Below are 7,954 nucleotides of genomic sequence, written 5' to 3' on the forward strand. Positions count from 1 at the left end.
AATTACTCTGATTCTTGTTCTTACAAGGGGGAACAGGCCTTGTCAGTGTGAGATACACAGAGGGGAGAGGGACAAAATATTGGAAATTGAAATGTTTTTCACACTAGAGCAGCATGCACTGAACCACCCAACTGTGAATATTTGGAAAGGACTTCTTTAAAAAAAATAATAAGAAGAAAAGTGCTTACCTCTGAAAGTAGTGAGGTTGTAAATTTATCCCAGTTTCTATATGTCAAATGGACTTCAGGCAAGTTCTTTTCTTTTGCTTGCATTGTCTAATCTATAATCTGATATCTGATCAAAATATCTCCCAGGATGGTTAGGAGCTCAAAACAGATCCGTCTGTGAGAGATATACCAGGAAGAGGTTGCAAATGTCATCTCAATTGCAATGGGAGTCTAAGAGGTCAACAGGGGCAGTTAGAGCTAGGAGTATGCCCAATTCTTACAACCTCTTGGGGTGAGTAATCTGTATGAGTACTGTGTGCTGAAACAGAGAATTCTGGCTATGACTTTTTCACATGGTTAGAGTCCACTACAGTGAGAACCTGGAAGGCAAGAGACAGCAGAAATGCCCCTGCGCAAGGATGACACGCAAATTCGTGAAGCGTTCCATATTTTTTTCAATTAGGAAAAGAGGAAGTCAAATTGTCCCTGTTTGCAGATGACATGATTGTATATCTAGAAAACCCCATCATCTCAGCCCAAAATCTCCTTAAGCTGATTAGCAACTTCAGCAAAGTCTCAGGATACAAAATCAATGTACAAAAATCACAAGCATTCTTGTACACCAATCACAGACAAACAGAGAGCCAAATCATGAGTGAACTCCCATTCACAATTGCTTCAAAGAGAATAAAATACCTAGGAATCCAACTTACAAGGGATGTGAAGGACCTCTTCAAGGAGAACTACAAACCACTGCTCAATGAAATCAAAGAGGATACAAACAAATGGAAGAACATTCCATGCTCATGGGTTGGAAGAATCAATATCGTGAAAATGGCCATACTGCCCAAGGTAATTTATAGATTCAATGCCATCCCCATGAAACTACCAATGACTTTCTTCACAGAATTGGAAAAAACTACTTTAAAGTTCATATGGAACCAAAAAAGAGCCCGCATCGCCAAGTCAATCCTAAGCCAAAAGAACAAAGCTGGAGGCATCACGCTACTTGACTTCAAACTATACTACAAGGCTACAGTAACCAAAACAGCATGGTACTGGTACCACAACAGAGACATAGATCAATGGAACAGAACAGAGCCCTCAGAAATGATGCCGCATATCTACAACTATCTGATCTTTGACAAACCTGACAAAAACAAGAAATGGGGAAAGGATTCCCTATTTAATAAATGGTGCTGGGAAAACTGGCTAGCCATATGTAGAAAGCTGAAACTGGATCCCTTCCTTACACCTTATACAAAAATTAATTCAAGATGGATTAAAGACTTAAATGTTAGACCTAAAACCATTAAAATCCTACAAGAAAACCTAGGCAATACCATTCAGGACATAGATGTGGGCAAGGACTTCATGTCTAAAACACCAAAAGCAATGGCAACAAAAGCCAAAATTGACAAATGGGATCTAATTAAACTAAAGAGCTTCTGCACAGCAAAAGAAACTACCATCAGAGTGAACAGGCAACCTACAGAATGGGAGAAAATTTTTGCAACCTACTCATCTGACAAAGGGCTAATATCCAGAATCTACAATGAACTCAAACAAATTGACAAGAAAAAAACAAACAACCCCATCAAAAAGTGGTCAAAGGACATGAACAGACACTTCTCAAAAGAAGACATTTATGCAGCCAAAAAACACATGAAGAAATGCTCATCATCACTGGCCATCAGAGAAATGCAAATCGAAACCACAGTGAGATACCATCTCACACCAATTAGAATGGCCATCATTAAAAAATCAGGAAACAACAGGTGCTGGAGAGGATGTGGAGAACTAGGAACACTTTTACACTGTTGGTGGGACTGTAAACTAGTTCAACCATTGTGGAAGTCAGTGTGGCGATTCCTCAGGGATCTCGAACTAGAAATACCATTTGACCCAGCCATTCCATTACTGAGTGTATACCCAAAGGACTATAAATCATGCTGCTATAAAGACACATGCACACGTATGTTTATTGCGGCACTATTCACAATAGCAAAGAGTTGGAACCAACCCAAATGTCCAACAATGATAGACTGGATTAAGAAAATGTGGCACATATACACCATGGAATACTATGCAGCTATAAAAAATGATGAGTTCATGTCCTTTGTAGGGATATGGATGAAACTGGAAAACATCATTCTCAGTAAACTATCGCAAAGACAAAAAACCAAACACCGCATGTTCTCACTCATAGGTGGGAATTGAACAATGAGAACTCATGGACACAGGAAGGGGAACATCACACTCCAGGGACTGTTGTGGGGTGGGGGGAGGGGGGAAGGACAGCATTAGGAGATACACCAAATGCTAAATGACGAGTTAATGGGTGCAGGAAATCAACATGGCACATGGATACATATGTAACAAACCTGCACATTGTGCACATGTACCCTAAAACCTAAAGTATAATTAAAAAAAAAAAACAAAAAAAACACCTTGGAAAAGAGGAAAAAAAAAAAAAAGAAATGTGGAAGAGTGAGGTGAGGGTGAGTAACGGTAAGGGAAAATATAATGAGGAGGAGAAAGTAAGGAACTGATTGACATCCTAATGGCCAGTTTGTCTGTTTTGCCTTTCATATAGTTCATAAGTAAAGAGAAGTAGAATAGAGAAGGAAAGAAAATCTAGAAAGTTTGCAAAAGAGGAGAGCATCGTAACATGCCATTCCAGGTGCTTTTTGTTGCAAGGATTCTTTTGACGAAAGATAAGAAGAGCTGTCCAACAAGAGATTATGTGGCTGGGTACCCTATCGGTTCACTTAGGAGGTACCCAAGGGAAATATTTTTCAGTAAATCAAATATTTTTCAGCAAGAAGTTTGATGTGAGCTTTAGATCAATAGAGAAAATAGATTTATTTTGGAGAATGTATAGGAGAAAAAGGGACAGAACTCTTAGAAGAAATTTGTGATTTTATTTAGCATGTTTAGGACTAAAAATTCTCACCATTCTTTCCAGAAATAAAGCAGTGGGATTGAAACAATCGGGCCTTCTTTGGGGATGGTGATATTTTTGGAAAGGAAAAAGACAGATTTGGGATATAGAACTATAACTGCGGGAGAAGCTGGGGTTAAACCATATTCCAGGAACTTTTCACCTAAGGAACAAAGGACTATGGGTTTGTGTATGATGGGTCTGATGATGTTGAGGATGATACCAACAGTAACAATAACAATGCATTTACTATATGTATACCATGTGCCAGACACTGTACCCAGCAATTGCATACATTATATCACTTAAGATGAAATAATAACCTATCAAACCACCACCATTTAAGATGGCCTCCACAGATGAGGACAGCCAGGCTGAGACACGTTAGCTTATTTTACGAGTCCAAAGACAAACAAATTATAGGTGCAGCTTAAGAAATTATTCCAGTAAATATGCTGTTAGTGGAAGCCTTCCACGTGTGGAGAACAAGGGCCCAGGAGTGATGTCTTTATGTTGATGGAGAGTCTCTGTGAGGAAAAAGGGCAGATCTTCCCTACTGTCTGAACCCAGCCAGGGGGAGACAGGAGTGACAGAACAAGCGCCATCTGCCCTCACTGGTGCATGGGCGCCACCTACAGGTGTAAGGCGAGATAGGATGAGGGGAGCCACAGAAGACAGAAGGCAAAATGCAGAGGATGGGAAATGGGGAGGGGGTGAGTATTATATAGATCAGTCAGAAGAACTGTCAACAGCATGGGATTAAGACAGCCCTGCTCAACAATGGACATGATAATCCATTGCCCCAGAAGATAGGTCCATAGTGGAAGAGAGAAGTGAACGGGCCTTCTAGAGATGTGAACTGCAGAGATCCAAGACCATGAGAATGACTAATCCATAAAACATGGGACCCAAACCCCAGAGGTAACGATATAGGAGAAGAGAACTAGTGTATCCCCTAGGATAAGGAGGAGAAGGTGGCGGAAGCCTTGTGGATCTAAGAAAAGTCATCTGTCCCTTCATACAATTTTAAAGCAAGTAGCTCAGGCAGGTAAGAAGTGAGTGAAGCTGGCTCCTGGAGGGCTTCAGCACGCAACACCGGACAAAGATGTAGCCTGAAGATCAGGGGTGCAGTACTAGTGGGGGTTTCTGCATATTAAGAACATAGGCCTGTGGTTTTATAACACTTGTCAGTATGATTAAGCTTGGGGTTAGGGCTAGATGAATAGTTGTCCTAAAGATGCATGAGATGAAATATGGGCAGGAGCTTATATGAAAGTGAATCAAGAACAAAAAAGGTCAAGTTTGTGAATGTATTGAATAAGGAAGTGTATCTCAGGGGAAAAGGTGAAAAAAATGGAGAAAAAGAGTGACTGATAGAGGTGACAGTTTAGTCAATGTAAGAAAATAGATTGAAGTATTTCTTTCATCCTTTTTCTTTTCCTTTATATACGTCCACCTCACTGTCCCAGCCCGCCACAATAATAGCAGTAGTTAATGTTGACCGAATGTCTACAATGCTCTAGGAACTGTTTTAAGAGTCATATGCATTAACTCATGTATTCCTTCTGACAGTTCTAGAGGTGCTACTATTACTGCCCTTCATGTGAAAAAGGACATCAAAGGCAGAGAGGCAAAAAAAGCACACTCAGTGTTATACAGGTAGTAAGAGCTAAAGCAGGAAATGCAGTCCAAGTGTTGGGATTTCAGTCTATGCTCATTACCATTGTGTCTGGAATTGGTGGGTTCTTGGTCTCACTGACTTCAAGAATGAAGCCGTGGACCCTCGCAGTGAGTGTTACAGTTCTTAAAGGTGGCGTGTCCAGAGTTTCTGCCTTCTGATGTTCAGATGTGTTCGGAGTTTCTTCCTTCTGGTGGGTTCGTGGTCTCGCTGGCTCAGGAGCGAAGCTGCAGACCTTCGTGGTGAGTGTTATAGCTCTTAAGGCGGCGCGTCTGGAGTTGTTCGTTCCTCCCGGTGGGTTTGTGGTCTCGCTGGTTTCAGGAGTGAAGCTGCAGACTTTGGCAGTGAGTGTTACATCTCATAAAAGCAGTGTGGACCCAAAGTATGAGCAGTAGCAAGATTTGTTGCAAAGAGCTAAAGAACAAAGCTTCCACAGTGTGGAAGGGGATCCAAGTGGGTTGCCACTGCTGGCTTGGGCAGCCTGCTTTTATTCTCTTATCTGGCCCCACCCACATCCTGCTGATTGGTCCATTTCACAGAGAGCCAGTTGGTCTGTTTTACAGGGAGCTGATTGGTCCGTTTTGACAGGGTGCTGATTGGTGTGTTTATAAACCTTGAGCTAGAAACAGAGTGCCGATTGGTAGATTTACAATCCCTTAGCTAGACATAAAAGTTCTCCAAGTCCCCACCAGAGTAGCCAGATACAGAGTGTCAATTGGTGCATTCACAAACCCTGAGCTAGATACAGGGTGCTGATTGGTGTGTTTAGAAACCTTGAGCTAGAAACAGAGTGCCGATTGGTGTATTTACAATCCCTTAGCTAGACATAAAGGTTCTCCAAGTCCCTACCAGAGTAGCTAGATACAGAGGGTCAATTGGTGTATTTACAAACCCCGAGCTAGACACAGGGTGCTGATTGGTGTGTTTACAAACCTTGAGCTAGATACAGAGTGCCGATTGGTGTATTTACAATCCCTAAGCTAGACATAAAGGTTCTCCAAGTCCCCACCAGACTCAGGAGCCCAGTTGGGTTCACCCAGTGGATCCCGCACCAGGTTCGCAGGTGGAGCTGCCCGCCAGTCCCACGCCTTGTGCCCGCACTCCTCAGCCCTTGGGTGGTCGATGGGACTGGACGCCATGGAGCAAGGGGCGGTGGCGCTTGTCTGGGAGGCTTGGACCGTGCAGGAGCCCACAGCGGGGTGGAGCAGGGTGGGGAGTGGCGGCTGGGGGTTGAGGCTCAGGCCTAGTGGGCTGCAGGTCCGAGCCCTGCCCACAGGGAGGCAGCTAAGGCCTGGCGAGAAGTCGAGCACAGCAGCTGCTGGCCCAGGTGCTAAGCCCCTCACTGCCCTCTGAGTGCAGGGCCTGCCGAGCCCACGCCCACCCGGAACTCGCACTGGCCCGCAAGCTCTGTGCGCAGTCCCGGTTCCTGCCCGCGCCTCTCCCTCCACACCTCCCCTCAAGCTGAGGGAGCTGGCTCTGGCCTCGGCCAGCCCAGGAAGGGGCTCCCACCGTGCAGTGGCAGGCTGAAGGGCTCCTCAAGTGCTGCCAAAGTGGGAGCCCAGGCAGAGGAGGTGCCGAGAGCCAGCAAGGGCTGCGAGGGCTGCCAGCACGCTGTCACCTCTCACCATGATACTCGATTGCTTCTTAGTGCATATCTATCCACCTCTTTATAGGCCAAAATATATTAATGAAATGATACATGACCTCCCCAACTGGACAGATGTATGTATAACGAAAATATAAATTGTGACTGCAGAGTGTGCAGAGGCCCTTATAGTCCTATCTTACTCTTGGGGCTACATTTGCAGGGTTATTATAGTGGTAACCTATAGCTGCACACAAATTATCCCAAATTTAGTGGCTTAAAAACCCGACCGGGAACATGTATTATTTCATAGTTTCTGTACACCAGAAATCTAGAAACAGCTTGGCAGGGTGGTTCTGGTTCTGAGTCTCATGAGGTGAGAGTTAAGCTGTTTGCAGGGGGCTGCAGCCACCTCAAGGCTCTACTGGTGGAGTGTTGTTTCTGACTCTCTCCGTCTTTGCTGGCAGCCCTCAGTATCTTGCCACGTGGCCTATCCCCAGGCTGCTAACTTGGAAGCTGGCTTCCCTTTTCTCAAGACTGCCTGAAGGTGTGGCAGCTGGCTTCCACAAGAGTGAGCAATTCAAGAGAGATTAAGGGAGTGCCCCAGACAAAAGTGCAGCCTTTTTATAACCTAACCTCATTCACCCTTGCTATATTCTGTTACTGGGAAGCAAGCTGCTCAGTTTAGCTCCCATTGAAGGGAGGGGATTATACAGATCTTGAGAATCAGAGGTGCCGTCATCATTGGGAATGCCCTGGCCACTGCCATGATTATGCTGTCTTAGCAATCGCTTCTGTCTGTTCCTCCAACTTCACTTTCCTCTTTTCCACTTCCTGCAGTGATGGAGGCATTTTAGACTCCATCAGGTTCTCTTCTCTGCTCCCTCCTTTGTCTGTCTTTATCTGTCTTTTTTCACACTTTATATGCTTCCTGGTCAATATCCTACCTTCCCATGGCTTCAAACTCATTCTACCTGCAGTTTTAATTTCTAATTCTGACCTCAGTTTTGAGCCTCCACCTAATTTCCTGCCTGTAGCACACCTTAGCCTGCTCCATAGACAAACTGGCCAAAACCCAAATTCACCAGCCACATTTTGTCCCGCCTCACTCTCCTCTATATTAGGGGGCACAACTGACCATCAGTTTGCATAACTCAGAAATCCAGGAGACACCATTGAAACGCTTCCCCCGTAGTTTTCCTTAACACTCAGCCGGTCATTATGGTCTTTTCCTTCTAATTCCTAGTTATTTTTGGAGCTACATTTTCTTTTTCTATCCTGATAGCTGCCTATTTCAATTAAGGTCCTTGTAATTTCTTTGCTAGATTATTAAAATAGGCTGCATAAAGGACTCCCTACCTACAATTCATCTCTCCTCAAACTAGTTCTCTGCAAATAAGAGCAGGTTTTTCCTTTGTATAAAATTGTATGCTGGCTCCCCTACATCTACAGAATGAAAATTGGAAGAGATACTAGCATGGTTGAAGTGCAAGCTATGGAGTCATACACAGCTGAGTTCAATCCCAACATCACCATTTATTAGCTAATTGAGGCTGGACACATTAAAAAATACTTCAAGC

This window comes from Hylobates moloch, unplaced genomic scaffold, assembly GCF_009828535.3.
Source record: "Hylobates moloch isolate HMO894 unplaced genomic scaffold, HMol_V3 SCAFFOLD_5, whole genome shotgun sequence".
Taxonomy (NCBI): Eukaryota; Metazoa; Chordata; class Mammalia; order Primates; family Hylobatidae; genus Hylobates; species Hylobates moloch.